Source organism: Chinchilla lanigera, unplaced genomic scaffold (assembly GCF_000276665.1).
Source record: "Chinchilla lanigera isolate Chin_1 unplaced genomic scaffold, ChiLan1.0 scaffold00003, whole genome shotgun sequence".
Classification (NCBI taxonomy): Eukaryota; Metazoa; Chordata; class Mammalia; order Rodentia; family Chinchillidae; genus Chinchilla; species Chinchilla lanigera.
The window spans coordinates 8665593-8690858 of record NW_004955404.1 but is presented as its reverse complement, the minus strand read 5'-3'; positions in this window follow the sequence as shown (position 1 = coordinate 8690858).

Here is a 25266-nt window from a genome sequence, read left to right as displayed (position 1 = left end):
CTTAAGTTTTTTCTTCTAGTCTTGGAAGTTGTAATAATTTGCAAAATTATTTAGGTGGGAATGAAAATATTTGTTATGTGTTTTAAAAATGTATAAAATCATCACTGTTGGTTTAAGTAGTAAAAAGTTTTAATTTAAACATAAATTGTTCCTGTCCACGTAGGTCACACCAGGTTTCCTTTACTTGAAAATTTAAATTTAATTCATTCATGTGCAGTACGACACTGGTAAGAAAAGTAATTCATTGTTATTTTTGTCTTTGGTTGTTAAATATTAATCAAGGAGTTCTTTTGTTTTAAGTAAATATTGAATTAGAGTTAAGAAGTCAGTAAAACTGTGCAAAACTCTTCCATGATTCAACCTTTGAGAATGGGGAAAGAGCACAAAATCATTATATATTCTTCTATTTATGCAGCTCTCCAAACTGAAATGGGTTCTTCACAGTATTTGGAGGAAGACAATCAGTGACTCCAATGATCATAGAAATGATGCTTTCTGTAGAAACGGGAGCATGGATATATTCTATATGTATTTTGCTGTACAATAGAGTAACTGGGGAGATCAGGCTCCTTTTTCAAAATGGCAGTAAACTTTGTATTTTTTACCTAACAGCTGGAATATTGTTCATTGTTATACAATTAACTTCTTAACAGTTATGTAAAACCCTTCTTTGAAAACTGCATAAGATCCCAAAAAGATTTTGTAAACTATCTCTTGGATGTTTTTCTCATCATTTTTAGATTAAATGCACACAACTAAAAAATTTTATTTTGCCATTTCCTCAGTGAAAAATGGTTTTCTCTGTGTGTGGAGGCATCGTGTGGGTGTGTGTACACATGTGCATAAAAATCTAAGCTTCTCTATAGCTGACAATATAAACCCACATCAAGTTAGAAATCATTTTTGAATGTTTTGGAAATCTATCCTGCTTTCAAGTGGTTTGCCACTTCCCTCATAGAGTAGAAAACTATAGTTTTAATCTATTTAACTCCCTCTTATCTTTGTAATAATCTGAATATCATTTGCCTTTACATATGCTTTAAACTGTGCATTGTAATTATAATCAACATTGATTTCGTCCTTTTGACATTATTTCTGCACTGTTCTCTCAAATTTTTGTTGGAAAATTCCTTTATTTCACATTCATTTTTAAAGAATATTTTGGCTAAGGTTAGAGTTCTAGGTTAGTTTTTCTTTCAATATTTTAAATGTGGTACTACTGTTGTTTTATCTTCCATACTTTCTTTGACAAGTCAGCAGTATTCTTATTGCTGTTCCCTTAAAGGTGATGGGTCTTATTTTCTGAGACTGATTTCACTTTTTTTCATTGTTTTAATTTTTGCAGTTTGACTATGATGTGAATATATACCATTATGGAAACTTTCTTCTGATTTGTGTTCCACTTTACAAATTTTTTCCTATCATTCCACCCTGCTATTAGTCATATCCTATTGAAAATTTAATTTCAGTTACAGAATTTAGTTTTACTCTTTTTATGTGTTCCAGATCTCTGTTGAAATTTTTTATCCTTTGCCCTATTGAACATATTAATCATAGTTATATTAAAGTTCCTGTCTGAAAACTCCATTAAGTAAATCACCCATAGGTCTGTTTGTATAATCTATTATTTTTCTTGGATTCCATTCAATTTTACTATTTTATACTATGCTTTGTATTTTTCATCAGATACCACATTGTTTATGGAAATTTGGAGGAACTCTAAATGATGTTATATTCCTGCACGAAAGATTTGTTTTTATTCTGGCAGAAAGATAGAATACCATTAAATCATTTTAATCCTATCAAACGTAGGGCTCTTCTAACTAAAAGTCTGAGGTTTCTTACCTTACCTCCCCCAATATTTCTGGAGCTTCAACTGCAATCTCTGCTTCAACAGCACCATGCTAATGTTAAAATTTTGTGTTTACCTGGTTACACGTCCACACAATGCACTGTGTTGTGTTTTGCTTTGTTTTGCTTTGTTTTGTTTTGTTTTGTTTTGCAGACTTGCCCTGTATTTCAGAATGATATTTCTTAAACGTCATTCATAACTAGCAGAGAATTTTCATGCAGATTTTGCTGTTCTTTCCTCTGTGGATTTCACCTATTTGTAATTTTTGCCTTTCAATTTCTTTCTGTTCTGGCCACACTGAACTCTTATGTATGTTGCCTCAGTTCAGAAAAACAGAGCAGTTCAGGCTGCACTTATTTATAACATGGTGAACTAGGAAGCGTCCTGTGGACAAAGCTGTAGTAAGGTGGACTGAATTCTTTCAAACATGTACTCTTCTCAGGTTTTGTCCACTCTCATGGTTCTCAGGTCTCTTTATCATTTTGTTTTTGCTTGAATTTTGTCCCATTGTTACCATTTTTGTTGGCAGAGGTTTGTCCAATACAAGATACTCTGCCTGATAAGCAGCAGACTTTGGTTTCTTTTCCATAGAGCTACCCAGTAATACCTTAAATGCCCTTTTCTATTAGGACATGTTTCTTTTATGTCCTCCCTAGATTTACAATTTGTTTTTATTTGATGTTGCTATGGTTGAGATCTGGGGTGTCCCCCAAGAGCTTCATGTGTTCAGAAGGGGGTTGGATTGTTGCCAGTGAGCTAAAGGGTCTTTGGCTCAGTTTGGGTAGAAGTCACGAATCGGCAAAGTGTAGGTCTGCTAGTTGGTCTGAGGCCAGATAATACTGACGCAAACAGATGACACAGCAGCTGCTGGTAACAGCCACCACCAGCCACCACCAACATGTGCCAGTCACCACAGGTGGACCACCAGGTGTTGGTCTCCTTTGCTGGCCTTTGTTAGCTGCCGGTTTCTGGAGCTTTTCAGATCTAAGAGCCCCTAGTGTTTATTTCTCTTTCTTTTGAGATGGTCACTCTGTCTACACTACTCAGGATAAGAGAACCTTCAGAGCGGACACTATCTGTGAAGTAAACCACAAGCAGATTTACGGGCTGAGCAAAGCAAGTCTTAGTTATGTATTTTGATTTTCTGAGACGGGGTCTCACTGTGTAGTTCAGACTGGCCTTGAACTCACTATGGTCCAGGCTGGCTCAAACTTGCAGCAATCCTCCTGCCTCAGCTTCACAAGTACTGGGATTACAGATATGCACTATCATGCCTGAAAGCAAATCTATTTTAACAGGACCTGTGCAGTAGCACAGTGAGTTCAGTACACTCCTAGACTAATCCCAGAATTATATGGGGAGTGATCTTCATGTAACAGCTGCAAGCCTATGATTGATCCACGTGCAGGTCCAGAATTGGCTCAAATTCAGGCCTGCTGATTGGTCCCAGTAGAAGACTGTGACTGGTACAAGAGGATGCAGAGCTTTAGGACAACTGAAACTGTCATGGCAGAGATTCAGTGAGGGTGTAGGGCTACTTGAGCTGTTTGATGGAGAGCTGTCACATCTCTCGGGGAAAAAAGGTGGTGCTGCAACCAGGAAATCTATGGGAAGTCTTGTTGTGTTCATCACAGTTAATTGGGCATTGTGAACATGTGCCATAAATTCAAACTGTTCAACATTTAGAACAGTAAATTAGAATTTAGAACAGAGATGCTATGGTTAGTTTAATTCCTTCCCTGTTTCCTTATGTGCACCTGCTGCAGCTCACAAGATGTAGGTTATGGTAGATGGGAGTGATTTGGACTAGAATGAGACTTATAAAATACAGACAGGGGCTTAGTTTATATTAAAAAAGACTTACAATGAAAAAATAGAAGCATCGTTACATATAGAAGACACAAGAAATAATCAGTGAAATCTATAAAAATATTTAAATTAAATGACTTTAGCAAGGTCCCTAAATTTAAGCAGGATATGCTCAAAAGAATTGAAAATAAAATTTAGCAAACAATATTCTTTACAAAACTCACGTATCTAAGAACAAATCCAATAAAAGATATACAAAATTCTACACACAATCCTATTAATTCATTTGTGAAAATTTAATGATTCAAATAAAGGAATGCGCTGTACTTATTTAACTAGACTCAATATCACAAACTTGCCAAATTTATACAAATTTAATAGTAATCCTAAATAAATGCCCAGCATGTTTTTAAATGAAGCTATTGAGCTGGTTCTAATGTTTACATTGAGAAATGAATGGCAAGTACAGTCAAGACGATCTTGAACAATAAAACTAGATAAATTCCGTTACTAGTAATCAAGACCTACTGAAAACTGTAGGCAGTGTTAGTATAATAATGAGCCAATAGGAAAAACTATATAATCCAAAACAGATACACAGCTGTACTATGATCTGGTCTATGACAAAACTGCACTGTCCTACAACAAAGGTGAACTTTTAAATATGTTGTGCTGAATGAATTATATATATATGTGTTGGGAAAAATGTAGACCGACCCCTATGTTATACCAGATACACGATCAATTCCAGATTGACTAAAAAAGTCAAATGTGACTGGTTAAATTACAAAGATTTCTGAACGAAACTCAAGAAAACATCTTTATGACCTCGGTATAGGCAAAATTTTCTTAAACAGGGCTAAAAAAGCAGTAACCATGGAGGAAAAATGGAAAATATAATAAGAAGAATTTGTGTTCCACAAGGCACCATCAAGAGAGTGAACAGATAACCCAGAGAACTGGAGAAGTGATATGCAAAATATAACATAAAAAAAAAACATAATATAACATAATGATACATACAAATCAATAAAGGAAACATAGATAATGGGCGAGAAGCACTCCACATAAGAAGATACCCAAATGGCCAATGAACATTTGAAAATGTGCTCGAATTTAGTACTCAGCTTTTAATAAACATTCAGATAGTATGCACGTCTCTAAAAAGAGTTCAAATGCTGATGTATGAACGTGCATACAAAAAGGCAGAAAATCAGAAAAATACTAACTGGGGCACTGCTCATTGAGATGGAGCATAAACTGGAACAAATTTGGAAAACAGTTTGGAAGTGTCTAGCTGAAGTAGAACACAGACATAATTATGACCCACACGTAATGAGCTAAGATGTCCCCCCAAAAAAGATATGCAAGAACCTTCTTAGTATACTACACATAATAATGCAAAAGAAGCTATCAAATGACAATTAAGAGCAAAATGAATACATTTTCATTATATTTACAATGAAATGTCGTATAGCAACAATAAGAAAACTCTACACCTATCCTCATGTGACCGTTTGGATGAATTTCACAAACACAATGTTCAAAAGCACTCAGAATAGTCACAAGAGTACATACTGTATGATCCCATTTATATAAACATCAAAATCAAGCAAAACTAATCTATGTTGTTACAAGAAAAACTACGTTACTTTCAGGAAATAATGACGTAATATCTTAGCTTGCTGGAAATGTTCTGTTTCTTGTTTTGCATGCTGGTTACACAGATGTACAGATATAGATATAGATATATAGACATAGATGGAGATAGGTTTGATACTTCATCAAATAACTTTCATATAAACACTTTTCCTCATTTTCTATACTTCATTAAAAACTAAAGCAACAAGGAAATAAATAAGAAAAAATCTTTAAACTTTGTGTGCATCACAGTGTCTGTACAGGAACAAATGCTCTTTAGTCCTATATCCTGAAACCTATGTTGGAATCTTTATTTGGAAGCTACTGCCATAAATCAAGTCATTAGACAGAGGAGCCATTCTTGGCAAATTTTCTTCCTGAAACACAGTTGGCCTTGGGAATCAACTTTGGAAGCCACAGTGGGAACCATTCTGAGCTCCGGGAAGAGCGATGATCCAGAATGGGTTATCTTTCCAAGGAATTTTTATTGAATACATTCATCTGATAAATATCTGGTATCTACTTAATTTATATCAGAGGATTAACGGAGGTGGTCATGCCTGAGATAGTAAAATATTTCATCAAAGCAATTCAGCAAAGTTATTATAATGGAAAAGATATCTTCAAAAGGATGGACATATTTCAGAGGTAAGCTAGCAGCTTAGGGATTTTTTAATATTTAGTTGTGAGCATACAGGTGTCTACTATTTTGTAGAGTGTATTAAAACACTTTATCAAAAAAGAAAATATATAACTAACCCAAGATTTTTTTTAACTTGGTGGTGGTGATGATAATAATAACTGTTTCTTCTTGAATATTTTTTACACACCAGACACAACACTAAATGGTGTATATGCATCATTCATTTAAAATTTCAGTAATACCATGACTACTATTATTTTTCTTAATGAGAAAAAAAAAACTAGTTTGGAGAGGGACAGGAGCTTCTCCTGATGTCGTATGTTGCAGTAATGTAACGACTTTCTTCAAGAGTAGTTTCCAAAGGTAGTGCTCTTTACTAGTACTGAAAAATAAATATTTGGATTTTAACGGGTTCCTCTACACATTAAAGTGCTCAGGTGTCAACAAAGCAGCTATTTAAATAAGCATTTGCATTAATTTGCAAAGATAGAACTGAGAGAAACCATAAAGTTTAGATCTCATGCCTATTTAGAAGTTACTTATCACCCTTAAGAGCTGAGTGCTAATCCCCGAAAAGTTTATATTCTTTATGTGAATGTCTCTTCTCAAATATCACATATTGCTCACCTATTGAACATGATCTTCTGCACATGGGGAATACTCATCTTAAACATACAAAACTCTATACTGAATGGTATCCAACCCAAAGCAGAGTAGACATGGATTTGTAACTAATGTATTTGAGGGTTAATCGTTCTAGCTTTTAAAAAATGGCAAATCTATACCCCATATGCCTGCCAACTTTATCTCCAGCATTCTGCCAGCCAATTCATTAAAATTTGGCAAGTCTCTGGGAAGTGTGAGAACATCTGCTCTCGGTCTCTACAAAATTTCAGGTTTGTCTACAGAAGACCAATCACATGAGGGGCCTTGAACTACCATGGCAAGAAACTATAAACTGGATGGATCAGATCAAAATTTATTTTCCCAAAGTTCTTGAGGCTGAAAAGTCCAAGATCAAAATTGTGGTTACTTTTGTTTCTGCTGAGGGCTCTTTTCCTGGTTAACAGATGCTACCTTCTCACTTGTGTTCATGAGCTTTCCCTGATGCCTGGGGCCAGGGGAGAGGAGAAAAACTCTGTAGCCTTGCTTCTCGCAGTGGCACTAATCCTATCATGAGTAGCCCTTCTTCATGACCTCATTTTACCCTGTTTACATCCCAAAGATCCCCACTCCAAATATCATTGCAGTGTTAGAGTTTCAGCACATGAATTTGGGGGAGATACAAATTCAGTCCATAAGATCAACCAGTGGAAGTTTGAACTTCAGACTATGTCTACTGTTTCTTTCTCCTTTCTCTTCTCTAATATGCTACTTGTATAAGCTCACATAAACACAACTACTTAAACTTAATTTTCTCTAAGTAGACCAGTTGTTCTGTCATCTTTAAAAATAAACTGAGGCATGTGGGGCGGCCTGCAGAACATGGCAGATGTGTCTTGGGAAACACAGGCATTAGGGGTATGAGAATGTGGTCAGATTTAGACCACTTCCACAAAACAGGGCTGAGCAAAACTCCATGAAATGTGGTTTGTACATGGTTTTTGTCTAGGCCAACAAATCATTTCTGTTGCCTTCTCTCCACCGCCTCCACAAAAATTATAGAAAATGAGAGCGTTAACCAGGAAGACATGAGCAAAATGCTTCATTACCCCAGCATACCCTCCCACGTGATATTTGTACTATATATCAAATTTGTGGGAAAGAAATCATAAAGTGAATCTTTAAACTGTTTGTGTTGGTTAGGGTTTTCTCAAGGAGCAGAATCAATAGGGAGATATGTAAAGTCGTGCTAGAGGATTTACTAGATAGGCTTACAGGATAAGAGGCTAGATTCTCCACAGTGGCTGTCTTCCCGCTGCAGAGCCAGTGGACCAAGTAGCTGCTCTGTCCTAAAAGTTGGAAGCTGCAGAACACTGGGGCCTGGGAGCTCCATGGAGAGTGGCAGCTGTATGAGTGTACTTTGGAAGAGAAGAAGCTAGAGTCTAATGTCCACACATGACAGCAAGAGCCAAAGAGGAATCTGCCCTAAAAGGATAGAAGCTTCCAAATGCAGGCTGACTTCCTCCTTCTTTCCATTTCATTTCATCTGGGTTACAAACAACCAGGGCAAGTGTGCCTCCTGAGGTTGCTGGCCTATGTGTCCAGCCCTCTTTGGAAGCACCTCACAGACATGCCCAGAAGTGTGCTGTAATAATTTTCCAGGAATCTTTTAATCCAGCCGTGTTGACAATTGATTGACACGTTGTTCATCACAGTAATTTCTAAGTTCTATCTTCTAGTTACTTATCTATTATAATTTCTCCTTTATATCTTCCTACCTGAAAATTATATTATTTTCCTTTTATCATTATTCTCATTTAAATTTCTTGTGCTCAAAGATAAAGTGTGTTGAGACATCTACTGTGACTTTTTCCATAGTTAAATAGTTTTAGTAAGCTTTTAATTAAAAAATAAACAGATTGAAAAAATTTAAATCATAATGCAATCTTCAATGAATTTTTAAAATCAGTTGCCTGGACAAGAAACAGAATAACATCCTCCAAAAATTCCCTCTGTATCCCAGTCTACTTACTAAACTCTCAAACACTGAACTTCCACCATTTTGTTAGGTGTGCTTCATTCTAAACTTGATACATATGGATTCATCAGAGTGTTCTCTTTCATGGACTGTTTTCACTCAATGTTGTTTTGTGCAATTCCACCATATGGTTTTGTGAACCACTAGTTCATTCTTACTCTGCATAGCATCCCATTATTAACAGAACAAATGGTTTCTTTTGGTAGATATCTTAAACATACTTGGGAACAGTGTCTTTCCCCTCTTCTTATATCTTCCCTCTTCATATAACTTCAACAAGTATCAGAAACTATAAATAGGTTCATACAAATAAGCTTGTGACTTCTATAGTTTCCTGAGAACTTATTATTTTATAATTATATAATGTCTCGCTTTATACCTGCTAAACTATTTTTTCTTGAAATATTGTTTCCTCCATATTAATATTACTACAATAGCTTGTTAGGTTGATACTTTCATAGTCCATATGTTAAATTATATTTCTCTTACCTTTACCACATCTGTGTGGTTTTCTTCACGTGTATATATCTTATATATTATAGGATTTTGGTTTATTGGATATTATTATATCTTAATTATGTGATTTCATATGTTGATAATATATTAAAATATATATTTAAAGTTATTTCCATCAGATTACTTGGTTTGTATTTGCTATCTTTATGTGTGATATTTTCTTGCCTTCTATTAATTTTTTCCTTTTTTGATTCATAAAGTCTCTAAATTCTGTTTTTTGCATTTATTTCTAGTTGACAAAAATCATACTGTGAAATGGCTAAATTAAGATCATATATTGGGAGTGAGGTTACTTACTGGGAGTGAGGTCAATTGAAATCTATCCTCTTCACAAGGCAGTACATTACTATTAACTATAGTCATCATATTGTACAAAAGTTCTCTTACACTTCTTTCTTGTATTTAACTGAAATGTTGCATCCTTTGAGCAATATCTTCTCTACCCATCACCCCTTACTCTTTGGCAACCACCATTCTGCTCTTTACCTCTGAGTTCACACTTTTTTAGGGTCCATATATAAGAGAAATCATGACATATTTGTCTTATATGGTATCCTCCAGGTTGATTTATATTGTTGTAAATGGTGGGGTTTCCCTATTTTTTTATTATTTTAAAGAGTAAAAGAAGGGTAACATAGTAATAGGGGGGCTTACCGAATTACAGACAAAGTGGTAGGAAATTATCAGTGGTTGTTGTTTTACATATTGTTATCTACAAGACAGTTTCTCGGGAAAACAAATAGACAAATAATAGTGAGTTACAGACAAAAGTGGTAAGTTATTATCAATGGTTGTTGTACTATACTTTGGTATCTTCAAAGTAGTTTCTAAAGAAAATAAATAGAGATATACATGAGTGATCAATTGAATATTCATTGACTATTCTCAATGGTTGTTGTAGGAAACCTATTTTTAAAAAACTGGATAGTGTTCCATTGTATGTATGTGTATCACATTTGCTTTATCTGCTTATCCACTGACGGGTCTAGATTGATTATAAATCTTGACTTTTGTAAACAGCACTGCAATGAACATCATGTGCAGGTATCTCTTCAACATACTGATTTCATGTACATAATAATAGAGTCACTGAATCATATGGTAGTTCTAGTTTTAAATTTTAGTAAATGTCATACTGTTTTTGGTAATAATTGAACTAACTTATATTCCCACCAATACTGTGAAAGTGATCTCTTCTTTCTACATTCTCTCCCACACTTGTTATCTTTCAGATAACAGCTGTTCTAACGGAAATAAGGTAATATTTCATTGTGGTTTTAACTTGCATTTGTTGATCGTTAATGGCTTGAACATTTTCTTCATATTCTTCTTGGCCATTTACATGTCTTCTTTTGAGAAATATCTATGCAGACCATTTGCCTACTTTTAACCAGGCTATATTTGCTTGTTCGAGTTCCTTATATATTTTGGATACTAACAGATGTGTGATTTAAAAATATTTTCTACCATTCTTTGGCTATCTATGTCCGGTTGTTTCCTTTCCTATAGAGAGGAGATTTGCTTGATTCAGTATGATTCTTTTTTGTTTTTTATCTGTGCTTTTGGGGATTATATCAAAAAAGTTGTGGAGACTAATTTTATATTGATTGTCTATAACATTTACTTCTAGCAGTTCTATTGGTTCATGTCATATGGTGAATTCTTAAATCCATTTTGAGTTGACTTTGTGTGAGAGAAGGGTCCAAAATCACTCTTCTGTCTGTAGATATCCAGTTATCCTAACATCATGTATTGAAGATACTATTCTTTTCCCTATTTTGTGTTCTTGCTGGCTTTCCTCAAAAATCAGTTGGATATAAATAGGTGTATTTAGTTCTTGGCTCTCTGTTTTATTGATCTGTATCTTGTTTCATGCCAGCACCATGCTGTTTTGATAACTATAGCTTTGTAGTATATTTTAAGTCAAGTACTTTAATGCCTGCAGCTTTGTTGTGGTAGTGGTGGTGATGGTGGTTGTTTTTTGTTGTTTGCTTTGCTTCTGATTATTTTCAAGATTATTTTGCCTGTTCATGATCGTTTGTGGTTCTACACTAGTTTAGAATTTTTGTTGTTGTTTTGTAATTCTATATAAATATTTTTGGAATTTTGAGAGGTATTGCATTGAGTCTGTAAATTACTTTGGATAGTGTTAACATTTTAACAATATTAATTTTTCCAATTCATGAACGTGGCATATCTTTTGATTTACTTGTGTCTTCTTCAGCTTTTTTCATCAACATTTTAAAGTTTTCAGTGTGCAGGTCTTTCACATCCTTGGTTAAATTTATTCCTACATATTTTCTTTTTTAGCTATTTTTTCTAGGTTTTTTCAATAGTTCATTGTTATTGTATAGAAATGCTACTAATTTCTGTATGTTGATTTTATCTTCTGCAACTTTAATGAATTCCTTTAGAGATTGGAACAGTTTTGGGGGATTTTTTTGGTACAGTCTTTAACAGTTTTACACATACACACAAAATCACATTGCCTGCAAACAGAGACAATTCAGATTCTCCTTTTCCAGTCTGGGTGTTTTTTATTTGTTTCTTCTGGCTAATTGTTCTGGCTAGGATTTCCCAGCACTATGTTGAATCTCTTTTCTTGCCACAGACTTGAGAAATACAGATCGTATTTTTGTTTTTTTGTGGTTTAACCTTTTTTAAAACTCTCATGCTTGTATCAGTCAGGATCCCAGATAGCATACTCACATTTAGCTATCTGAAACTACAAGTTGAGATTATAGTAAAAGGGATATTTACAAAGAAGTGGGTAGCAGCATATAGATAAACCACAGAGGTCGGTGCTGGAACCTAGCAGAAATACCAGAAGATCAATTATCTGCTTCTAGGTGGCAGGGAAGGGTAAGGGAGAGTACCAGAACCTAAATAAATCTGAGACAGAACCTGTGCTGAGACAGAATTTTCACTGCTTTCCCTTAGTTTCCTTTGATCTTCTGATGAGAAGCTCCACTGGCACCAGCTCAAAGACCAAAGAGAAAAAATAGATCTAAAGATAGTCATTGAGGATATTCAGCACAATGTTTAACTTAACTTTTTTCTGCAAATCTCCACGGTTAGTCAGTGTTTTGATCCTCTTTCTTATCACAAGGATCTCAACACTTTCTAATGCTCCTCCTTGTTACTGTTTTTAAGAGTTCTAGTTTTACCTTAATGAAACTTTGTGACTACTCGGCTAGTCAGTAGCTATTTCTGATATATTGTTTTCAGAAATTGTTTCTGTGTTCAGTATTGTTTTCTGTATCTCACATCTCCACTTGAGTTCACCCTTAATCTTAATGAAAATGCCCACCAAGAATTCTGTCAGCAAGTGACAAAGATTGGAAAACTCTTAGTGTTTGATTTATCTCACCCTTTAGTGATAGATTAGCTAGATACAAAATTTGGGGCTATAAGTATTTTTTCTAAGTACTCTGAGAGTATTATTATATTGTTTTCTAGTCAGTGTTGTCATTGATGAGAAGTTTGATCACAATCCGTCTTTTCTTTGCAGGAAATTTGTTTTCACTCTCTGGTAACTCAGGATTGTTCTTTTTCTCTTTGATGATCTGCAATATCACTAAGCTGTGCTTATGAGTAGATTTATGTACTTTTGTTTAATTACAAAATTCTGTTATCTCTCAAAATACTCTTTGCCACTATTTCCATTATATTTTGTTGAAAATTCTAGAGAAAGACGTTGATGCACTACATCTTTGCCTCATAATTTCTTGTTCATGTTTGATATGTTATGATTTTTCTTTAAGTCTTTATCCTGTTGTTCATTGTATCAAATTTAATACAGAGCGAATTCACATTGTGAGTGTTGATTTTGTTAGTAGTCTTTCTGAGCATTTGATTTACACATGTGTTGGAATTTTGACTTTATGGAATGCAGCAGGATGATTTTCATTTAATATTTTTCCCTTTCTTTCTCCCTTATCTTCTCTTACACTGTCTAATGGTTTGTCTCCCTCAAACCTTCCCAGTACCACAGTGGGAAACATAAGCTCTAGCATTATGAGTGCTTATAACATAGGCTAGGTAATTTTGGTTTCCAGTGTTTATATTGCATCTATCATGATCATGTAGCTGAGAAAGAAAGGATAGCTTTGTATATAATTTACTGTGTCATATGTATCAACCACCTAAATTTCACCATCCTTGAATCATAAGAATTTTTCAACAAAGATTAAATGGAATGAGCAGCAAGGTGTGAGTGTCTGCTCTTTGTGACTGATGTGGGAAACACTAGCTCTAACATCTACTATCCACTTCACTAATTGCTATGACTCTAAATACCTTTCCCTACATCTCTAGCATACAGATATCACCCAACTGTAAATTAACCACCGCAATGAGTCATTTCACATAGAATGAGTTTGTTGGTTTTTTGTTTTTTTTTTTTTTAATTCAAGACTTTTTTGGTTGCCAGCGATAGAAACCCAGCTTTCACAGATGAGTCCACTAAGTGTAAGAGGAAAAATTTCACTCATTCTCAGGACTGAGAGAAAAAGAGGCTTCCTAATGGCTATTCTGCTCTTCTCAGTGTGTCAGCTTTCTACTCTCAGGAAGCTTTCAACAAAGGTGAGGAAGAAACAGCTTCTGGAGGCTCCAAGCCTTTATATATCACAGCTTGACCAACAGAGAAGGCTTGAGATTTGTTCTCCGGATCCAAGTTTAGAAATTTCAAGGAAATGCTTTTATTGATTCAGCTCAAGTCAGTTGACAAACCTGAGTCAATTAAAAGGGATCACAGGTATAGGAATATTTCAGCACTCATCCAAACCATATGGATAAAATGGAAAGGAGAGGGTACTGTTCTCAGCAGGCAAAAAAATTTCCACCATGGCTTTGAAACGTAGAAGTAAACTCATAAGAAGAAAGACATTATCAGTCGGTGTTTGATTTAGGGAATAGAAATCATGCCAGGTGAATTAAGAATTAAATACAGACAATTAGTTGTTTTCAAAGTCATTGGAACAGGTGGAGGAAATTACAGCAGGAAAGCTGGCATTGAACTAGTGATTTCAGGGACAAATAGAACAATGGCCTATAGGTGCACTGGGAAATCTAGACTAAAACTTAGCGTGCAATTCTGTGATAGCAGATAATGAATCTTTTTTTTTTAGGTAATATGCAGATAAAGTATTATCAGAAGCTCCCTGTTTTTTGAGTATTAAGAGGAAATTGGTGCAGTTAAGATGTTACTTAGATGAATATCATATTAAGTAATGTCTGGAATATTACCAGTGACCTTTTGAGATTTTAGAATTGCATTTAACATGTTCATTTTATTTGTGTTATTTAAAGTTCTATTGCCCAGAATAAACCCAACCATCTCAGTTCATATTTATGTATTACTTTTTTGTGAATTACTTATACCTTATCTCTTTTTCTTTGTATCTGAACCCAATTTATCATAATATACTAGCAAGAATATAAATTATTAAGTATAAATATAAAATCCACTGAGGTTCAATTGGATCAAGGAAACTACATTTGAAATTTAAGTTTTCAGGGGCTGGGGATTTAGCTCAGTGGCAAAGTGCCTGCCTGGCAAGTGCAAGGTCGTGAGTTTGGTTCCCGGTACCGGAGAAAAAACAAAAAAAAAAAAAAAAAGAAAGAAATTTAAGTTTTCAAACAGCCAGGGGAAAAAAGAAAACATGATAAATTGGAAAGATTTTGTTGAAGTAAATATTAAAATATGAAATCGTCAAGGAAACCAAATGTAGTCAGCACCTGAAAAGCACAGTGTGTGCCTCCAAGAGAATCTGGAAATATAAAAAATAAAATTTTCTTTCAGCTAACAGCAGTGGAAGACTAGACAATTCCTTCCAACATGCCAGCTGAACATCTCTTTCTATGTGTCAGTACATAACAACATACAAGGAATTGTTAGGCCAAGAATCTCAAAGAATCAAGAAACTTTAGCTCTGTACATGGCACCTTTTCCATCCTGAGGGCATGTGTCAGGAGGAAGTAGCGATTTAAATGCTGAATTTTACTTATGACACTGAAGTGCTAGGGGGCAGCAGTCTGAGAATCCTCAACCGGGCATCTATTGTGTCAGTCAAACATTCATTACTGTGACAAAATACCTGACATAAGTCACCTGTAAGAAGAAACGGTTTATTTGGGCTCTCGGTTTAAAGATTTCAGTCTGTGATTACCTGGCTCCATTGCTTCTGGGCCCATGGGGATGCAAACATCATAGCGGGAAGCAGGGGACCAAGTGGCTAACCTCATGGCTGGCAGACATGACAGGGAAGGTGTGAAAGGTCCCCAGCGACCTTGAAGGCATGGCCACAGGAACCTATTTCCTCTAAATAGGTTCCACTCTTAGATTCTACCATCCCCAACAGCACAGTGGAGACAAAATCTTCCACACATGAGCCTTTGGAGTATATTCCAGGTCCACACTGTAGCAGGTGAGATCCCGAAAGAACATTTCAGGAAAAAGAGTGGCTGCAAGGACCCCATGTCCAAACCAACTTCCTATCAATAGACAGACGATGTCTAGTCTTGGACTAGATTAGAGGAACCCTGTTTCTAGCGCCCTCTGTCTAGATGACAGAACCTCTCCAAAGGAAGACAATGTTATCTTCTCCCTCAAAATATTTGTAGAAATAATCTCTTCACCTGTAATTTTGAGTAACTACAGTGACAAGGAGAGAACATACAAAAGCATGAGCTATGTTTAAAATCATCTTCCTAGGAGTAGCTCAGATTAATTCCACTCAGTTCATTACTAACCAGATTCTCCTGACCACACCTGAGCCTGATAAATTTAGGAACCAAAACCCAGAAGACGATCACTCGATGAATTTTCAGGATGTACCTCGTGAAACACCAAATATTTGTTTCCCTCTCAGTACAGAGCATACTCAGTGTCTCCCCAAAAGACATACCCAACATTTCTATCCAGTCTCTGCCAAAGCCCAGGATCTTCTACTCTGACAGATGGAGGCAGAAGGACTGCAAGTTTGAACCCAGCCTGAGCAACTCAGTATCTCCAAGCAAAAAATAAAAAGGGGTCAGGGTTGCAGCTCCATAGAGGTCCTGCTATTAATCCCTAGTACCACCAAAAAAAGAAAAACTCCAGGATTTCTGTGTGGTATACAACAGTTCTACCTCAGGTCTAGATGTAGTTCTTGATCTTCAGGCTAAACAATGGAACACTGACATCAAAAAAAAAAAAATGGGAAAAGATAATTCTGGAACATTATCTATGTGGAAAAACCAAATATATGAGATGCAAGGAAGTCACTAGTTAATCGCAGTACCAGAGTCCTTCTGTGTCTATGTCAGGAGGCCCTTGTATTCGTAGGTGGGATGAGCTGTCCTGCTGAGGTGAACCTCCCAAGTCCACTCATTCCACACCCCTTGGCTCCATTCAGTCCTCTTTTTCTCCATCTTGTCTTTGACCACAGCCAAAGAGACCATAGCAGACTATGGCATAATCTCAGCCATCCTCTTGTGGTGGAAATGTGCACACATTTGTGGCTATTTACATACCTGTCACAGTCTGTTTTCTTCCAATTTGGTGGCTTTTTTAAAATATTTATTTGTTTATGTTTGGTTTTTTGAGACAGGGTTTTGCTGTGCAGTTCAGGCTGGCCTTAAACTCACAGTGTAGCCTGGGCTGACCTCGAACTCATGGCAGTCCTCCTGCCTCAGCCTCCCCGGTGCTGGGATTACATGCATGTACCACCACTCCTGGAAAAGCTGATGGCTTTTGCTCCACAATATTCTGTACAAAATGTTGCCAGCTTGTTATCTACTTTATTTGAAGTAATTTTTCTTGTTCCATATCCTACACCCAATATCACAATATTATTGTGGGGCCCCTGTGCTTTTCAAGATAGAGCCGTATATGTAGTCTGTTTCTTAATCCATTTTGCCCAGATGAAAGGATTTACTAGAAAGAATCTTAATCTACTCAGAAAATTCAATAATCAGTGGAACAACCGTGCTGTTTTATTTGATCTTTAGTTGAAAGCTGAGCTTTAACTAGCCTTGGACGTTCATTTCTAACTTTGAGATTTCTCTTTTAATCTAGCTAAGGATTTCCCTATTTTGTTTACTTTCTCAAAAAAAACAACACTTGTTCTTTTCTCAAATAGTTATTCTAGCCTCTATCTCTGCTCTAATACTTATTTTCTTCCATCCACTAATTTTCTGCTTAGTCTGATTCTTTTTTCTAGTCCCTTGAGATATACAGTAAGGTTGTATTCAGGTAATTTCTTAATTTTATCTTTAATATTTGGATGTGAGCGCAGTTCTCTTTTCAGACCTATGTCTCTGACTATTCTTTTTCATCCTTGCTCACAAAGGGGCCCATTTGTTTTACTCTTGCCCTTCCCAAAATCCCGGTGTCCACTTCACAGATCAGGAAAAGATATCCTCTGGACTTTTCAGGAGCCCCAAACTGTCCATTGGTAACCATAGCTCTCACCCTCCAAAAGAATCACCCTCCCGGCTTTTAGAGTACACACTGCCTTGCCCTATTTCTCTGTTGCTTTGTAAACCTGCTTTGTATCTCTAGATACTAAAAACATTATACTGTTCCATACCTTTTTTTTCTTATAATCTAGGATGTATTATGATACATTTTTATTGCTTTTGTATTAACTTCATTTTCTAATTTTTAGAAGGAGGACTGGTTACCTAGCTCCTTTTCAAACTCACAGCAGTCTCTTTTCTGTTTTCATGTAATATAAAAACAAGGACCTTGTTTTCTGCATTTTCTTACTTTCCACAGTCAGGAAAATAATTCACTCAAAGTTTGATTTCATAAATAAATACTTATTACAGTGTTATTTAAACAGAGAAATTTGAAATATTTTGTCATTATATTTTAAAAGGAAAAACTGTTAGCTTGTGTCTAATATCAAAGAAATTATTAGACAAATTGCTGCTATTATTCAACACAAAAGCCTTACCTGGGGAAAATCTGAGATTGCTTCTTCCTGTGTGAAATCTCCAAGGTATGGTTCACTGACTCAAACAAGATAATTAGTCATATTCACATATAAACAGGAATTAGCATTGCTAATTAGCACTACAGTCTTCATCAAAATATTCATGTCATTCTTCACAGAAATAGAAAAAACAACCCAAAATTCATATACAGCCATGAAGACCCCAACTAACCAAAACAATGTTGATCAAAAGGAACAAAGCTGGTGGCACTGCAATACCAGAGGGCTTTCATAACCAAAACAGCACAGTACTGGCTTAAAATCCAACACTCAGAGGCATAAAACGGAATAGAGAACCCAGAAGGAAATCCATGCATCTATAACCAACTGGTTTTTTAACAAAGACACCAGAAACACACACCGAAGAAAGAATAGCCTCTTCAATAAAATGATGCTGGAAAACTGAATATCCATATGGAGAACTACAGAACTCTACCCTTATCTCTCAACCATGTACAAAATGAACATAAAATGAGTCAAACACCTAAGTGTAACTACTAAAACTACTAACCTACATGAAACTACTTAATTAAAGCATAGGAGAAACACTTAAAAGCAGGTAACGATTTTGTATAAGACCTCAAGAGCAAAAGCAACAAAAGCAAATATGAGAAACTGTAATTATACCAAACTAAAAGCTTTCTGTGAAGAAAAGAAAGTGGTGAAGAAAGTGAAGAGATAGCCTATGTAAAAGGGCCAAAAAGTATGTGATGAAATGTTCCATATCACCAGACAGCATGGAAATACAAATCAAAACCAAAAGGAGATATCATCTCAACCCACTCAAAATGGCTATCATCAAAATAGCAAAAACTAAATGCTGTTAATGAGGAGAGAAAGAAACTCTATCAGTGGGAATGTAAATTAGTACAACCATTATAGAGAACAGTAGGAAAGTTCTTTAAAAATTCTAAAACTAGAATTACCATGTAATCCAGTTACCCCACTTCTGGGTATGAATCTACAGAAAATGAAATCAGCATAGCAGAGAGAGATCTCTCCCTGATTTATTGCAGCTGTATTCACAACAGCCAAGAAATGGCAACAAGGTGTCCTTCAGAAGATGAATATAGAAAGTGCTACACCTATACAGTGGGCTGCTATTAAGCCATTTTAATTGAAAGGAAATTTTACCATTTGTAGCAAAATGGATAGAAGTGGAGAACATTGTGTTAAGTGAAATAATTCATGCCCAGGAAGACAAATAGAGCATGTTTCCACTCACGTGTGGAAGCTAAAAAAAATCTATCTCAGAGAAAAGAATAGAATAGTGATTACTTGAGCTTAGGAAGGGTAGAGGAGAAGGACAGATGATGGTATCAAAATAGGTAGGAGGTAAAAATGCTACTGCTCTACAGCAATGTATGGTAACAGCAGTTACTAACATCTATTTTATATATTTTATGAAGATCTAGAAGGGAAGATCTTGGACACTCCAAATGCAAAGAAATAATAAATGTATAGGAGAAGAAATGGTAATTACCCTGATTTTATCATTATACATTATAAATATGCATTGAATTTTCACACATATCCCATAAATACATACAATTACCATAGGTCAGTTAAAAAGACAAAATGTAAGTGGATCAAAAACAAACTTTAATTTATTATTTATTTTTTTCAAAAACAAATTTTAAAGAATTAAATTGTCATGATCTTTCTTTTTCTCCATGCTAGGGATCAAATTTAGGGCCTTTCACAAGGCAAATTACCAACTCTACCACTAAGCTATATTCCCAGCCTAAGCACCCCTAACCTTATTAACATTTCTCTTCCTACAGATCCTTAATAGCTCTACTTTTATGTACACTCAGAGGAAATCCCATGACTTTTCTCATATCAAAAATTATTGACCACTGACCCTACCATAACTATTTCTTGTAGGGATAATGTGAATACTGCCCTTCTCTTTCTTCAGGCTGAGAAAAAAGACCAAAAATAAAAATAAAGTCTTATTTACTAAGCATGACATCATATAAAATAGAATATTCATGAATAATTTGTTTCTTATGTAAAACATTACACTGCCAATAAAATTTAAAACTAATAACTACTAAAGGAAGTTTTTATTAATCTGGATTAGGAAACCTAATACAAGTGGATTTGGGAATATATATTTCTATGACATGGCTTTAGAAAAAGAATGTAAAATTTAAATCTCATACTCCTTCCTAGGAAACCACCCCTATTACCCTGGTATGTGGCTTTCTAAACATTTTTACTCTCAGATATAAACAACTTAGAATGTAATCAAGTATGCAAACAATCCAGGTTTGCCTAATCGAGAAAAAAAAAAAAAGGATCTTTAAAACATGACGATCTTATGGGCAGCAGGGGGCAGAGGAAAATTGAATCAAGATGGAAAGAAACTAATTTTTATTGTATAAATGGAGCTCCTTGATTGGTCCCTGGATGTCTTTTTACTGAAATTGATGAGCTTACCAAATACTATCCCTGCCAACAATATTTTCTTATGTAGTAGGAAAAAACTTAGGCTGTGAAATGAAGGAAGTTGTGTTCTCAAATGCATTTTCCAAATATTTTTGACAATGCAAAAGAAAACTAGCAAATTGGACTTTTGTCTCAAACTCATTCCGTCATAAGGTGCCAAATCAAAATTTCTCCCAGGAATGCAACAGTAAAAGCAAAATTCCACATCTGTGTACAGTTTTGGTTACATGGAGATCATTTCTAGTGCTGTTGGGAAGACCAGCAAGAGCTCTAACATGTCTCAGCTAAGATGCTGTGAGATTGACCACATTTTTGATGGAAAGGGCTACAGGTTTTTATAGACAAACTGTGAACAAGTCTTCAAAAGGGAAAAGATACAGAGAAAAATCACATTGTAAACCTAAATAAGAAGTGGTTAGCTGATGTAGCTATCAGGGATGTTCTATGGAATTGTTCATATTTAAGAAGAGTGTTATCATTTCAACAGGTTTCCCAAATTAGGAAGATTCTTTAACAAAACTATCATTAGAAATCACCAAGGTAGCACATGAGGTTTATCTTCTGTCCCAGATGAAATAAATTGGAGGTAGATCGCTTGAGAGCTCTTTGGAGAAGGCTAATAATGCTGTTTTACGAGCTGAGAAAGTACTGCCATGTACTGGCCTTAATAAGAGGAAGGTGTGGAAGCAGGTGACATCTAGGTCTTCCCGCTGTGCCATTGGGCAAGCCAACTAGTAAAAGTGCAGACAGTTCTCTTAGGGGATGACTGTTGAGATATCATGGCTTCGTAATCCACAGGGCTCTTTTGTGGATGGGGAAAGGCATATTCTCAAGTGATTAAAGACTAGTGTTACAAAATATACGTTCATCCACTTCTCCTTCTTGTCCTCACACAAGAACACAGTCTTGAAGGTAAAAGTACTGTTAGCAAATATTTGGAATTTGAGAGAATAGATGAGAGCTCTCAAGGAGAAGGGAAATCCTGGAATTGATTCCTAGACAAGCGTTTGATAGAGAAGATAGTTCCAGGAAAGGAGCATAAGGAAAATGTGCCAGCAGTGGAAGGAAATCAGGGCATGGAGAGAAAAAAAGCCAGAGCAAAAGAGGTATGTATAGAAATAAAATGGCGATGGAAGGAAAGGTAGAGTCCAAAGTGCATTCTAGTTCCTTCAGGAGAGAGGCTCCGAAGATTATCAACATTCATTCAAGAATGGTTCCACGTGAAAGAGAGAGACATTAAGCTGGAGGGTGGAGAACTAAGCACAAGATGTAGGAAGATGAAAAGAGATGGGAACCTGAGCTCCAGACCCAGCCCCAGCAAAGGGGTGGAGCCATGAAATTCTTATAAAGATTACATTTCTCCCTAGAGAGAAGAAGGGCATGGGTTCAGGTCCATTAATTAGCTTTCTGGACTTAGAAGTGAGACAGTAAGAAATTCTTAGCTGATCATATTGATGTTTAAGTGAAATAGGCAATGTTAAGAGTCGGGATGAAAGTCCAGGAAGGGAGAAGGAGAAGTTTGTAGGGAGAGGAAGAGGTGTGAAACAGGTAAAGTGTGAGGTGATAAATTTACATTGCCAGTTCAGTTGAGTTGTCAGTACAGGGTGAGTGGCACCTAGAGTTTTATACGACTGTTTTAAAAGGAAACCAGTCTGCCTGGCTGCACTACTTTCTTTCTGCTGTGTTCAGCTTTCTGTATGTAAGCCCTGAGCACATGGTTGGACAATTGAGTCATCAGATGGGTTTCACTAGGCAAAAAGAAAAAATGACAGTGAGAAAAGGAGGTTAAAGAATTTCAAGAGTGTAATAATAATATTAAGCAGAGGGTTATGAGTTGTACCAGAAAACAAGTGAAAACAGGACACTGGTAAATAGTGAGAAAATGTTGAAGTAGATCATTTGCAAGTTTGAATCAGTGTTTAGAATTTTTGCAGTGGGATGAGATGAGCCCATGAGCTGTTAGGAAAGGGGGTGGTTGCAGAATTGGGATAAATGGAAGATTTCACAGCCAGTGCAGTTTCTACAAGTGACAAGTTCCAGGGTGGACTGTGGGTGTGCAAGCCTGCTGGAGAGTGAAAGAATCATTGAAGAAATATGGGCGTTGTTAGGCCCAAGAAGGCAGTATGTCAGGTGGACGTGCACCTGGATGCTGATGTCACCGAGAAGGATGGCATGAGTTGAGGGGAGGCAGAGGACAGGATATGACAGAGACTTTCAACAAATGAAAGGTAGAGGCCAGGACATCAGTCAACTGCAGCACTGAAAGAGAAAAGAGAATGACTGTCAGATACTAACCTGTGTGCGCATCAGATCCACTCTGCACTGCTGGTGCGGCCCGAAGACTTCCAGATGGGAAATTCCAGAGGGATCCCTTGCCCTCTGGTTCTCAACATGGTGCAGTCTGTAGGAAGACTCTCGGCAGCCTGGAGGGAGAAGGTCTGCATACTTACTCCCCAGATTGCATCAAGACCTTCACTTGTCTGAAGGTTATTGGTTGCTCAAGACGGCCCATCCAACATCTCTTGGTCTGTGATGTGATCATAACCCTCTCATGGGTCCATTGAGGTGACCACTGTTACTATACCCTGTAGCCTCCTTACATCCTACTTGTGCCTTTGCAAATGCTCTCTTTTTTAAACACTCTGAATTTTCCCAAGTTGAGTGTGCCATCTGTTTTCTCACTGGGACTCTGACTGATACCATGATAGAATCAGATGCTGTGAGCACGCAATTTTGAACAGAAAAGAAAAAGAAGCCTAGTGGTCCAGAAGTGGTGATGATAATTAAGGAGACACCTACCTACCCTACCAGCTGGTTTTGAAGCATGTGGTGCATGAGAGGAAAAAATACCTCCAATTAAAGGGCTGCTGGGAAAGCAGTGTCCTTGGGGACCAGTGAAGTTTCTATTAAAGGCCACAAATACAAAGAACAGGGAAACAAGATGTGAGGATGAAGGAGATGGAATGGAAGGAAATGGAGGAAGACTGTCAAACTTCCTAAACCCTGCAGGACCAGACCACAGAGCTTTTCGGCTGCTGGTACAGTTGGTCAAGATATGAAAAGAATCATCCTGAAGTCTGAGATCATCAGGACTACCCACTTCTCAGTCCCAAAGGGTGCCGCATACGAAGGAAAGATGGTCTGTTTCAACTTGCAACAGTCTGGACTATGGATATCAGGAGTCTTGGTGGTGGCTGCGGAGCTAGAAGGCCAGGCCAGCAGCTCCAATGGATTCTCAAGGCACAAGCACCTTTCCTTTGCATCCAAAAGGCATAGCACCACGCTACGAGGATTATTCTTTAGTCTTAGGATGTAATGGTGTTTGGTTTCCTAGGCTTTGGGCTTTCTTGAGACTGGTCACCACCTACTTCTTTATAATTTCTCTCTCATTGTGAACTGGATCTACCTGCACCTTGGTTTTGGACTTCCCAGACTTTAGAACTATGAGAAATAAATGTCTGAAATTTAAGCCACTCAATCTATGATAGTTTGCTGCCTGAGCTGACTAAGACAGAGTGACATTGTCCAACCACACAGCAGGAATTCCAGGGCTTGGGATAAAAAGAAAGGTTGTTGAATTAGAGCAGAGTAAGTACAGAGAAGAGCAGAGTGAATGTCTTCAGAGATTTGGGCCTCTGGGAATGACTGGAAGGAACAGGTACATTTTAGTCACTTTGTTGTCACTGGAACACAATAGCTTAGGGGAGGCGATGTTCCTTTGGTTCACTCTGCAGAAGTTTCAGTCCATGTTTTGCAGACTTAAAGGGAGATGCATCGTGGTGGAAAGGCTTGGGCAGAAAAATCTTCTCATATCTCAGTGGTCAGGAAACAGAGAGAGGGAAGGAGCCGGGGATGGAGAACCACACCACCAGTGACCTGCAAGCCTGCCAACTATGTCACACCCATGCTTCACTCACCTTCCGAAAGGCCCAGCTATGAGTACTTGTTCCAAACCATAAGAAAAATACTGAAGCATAAGATTAGTTCTAATTTTGTAATGAGACAGATGGGCTTTGGGTTGTAGCATTACATCATGGTCCCGAACATTTCAATTGTTGATATTGTAACTGTCACCTACATCCTGAGCAGTGTTTCCATAGGGCAATGGAGCAGGGTCACACCTCTATGGTCAATGGTTTGCCTGTAAGACATGCTTGTGCAAAGATTATTTAGTAAATGATAGCTTATTAAGGTGGAAGAGGCTGGCATGGGTTTACAAACTGACAGGAAAGAGCTCAGGACAAAGCACAGGGTTCAAGGGTCATAAAGAGAAGGGAATCAACGACAAGAAGTTTTGGAGGCAGGTGGAGAGGCTGGGATGCTGAGCATGGGTGATAGGACTGGCCTCTTATATTCTGACAAGAGGGAAAGTTTTGCTAAGATAACACATGGATCTGTTGAGAATGACTGAATCTATGCTTGGTGTTGAGAATGGCTGTGCATACTAATTACTCACAATGAATTCTTAATGATTTTTTTTTTTTTTTTTTTTTTTTTTTTTGGTTTTTCTCCGGTACCGGGAACCGAACTCACGACCTTGCGCTTGCCAGGCAGGCGCTTTGCCGCTGAGCTAAATCCCCAGCCCCTGAATTCTTAATGATATGCTGAAGTAACAAGCTCTGTACTGGATAGATCAGTATCCCCTTTAGGGTATTCCTTGTTCACCATCTGACCTTCCCTGATGTGTTCATCTTTCCTTTGGGCCATCACAGTTCTTAACTGAGAGCAG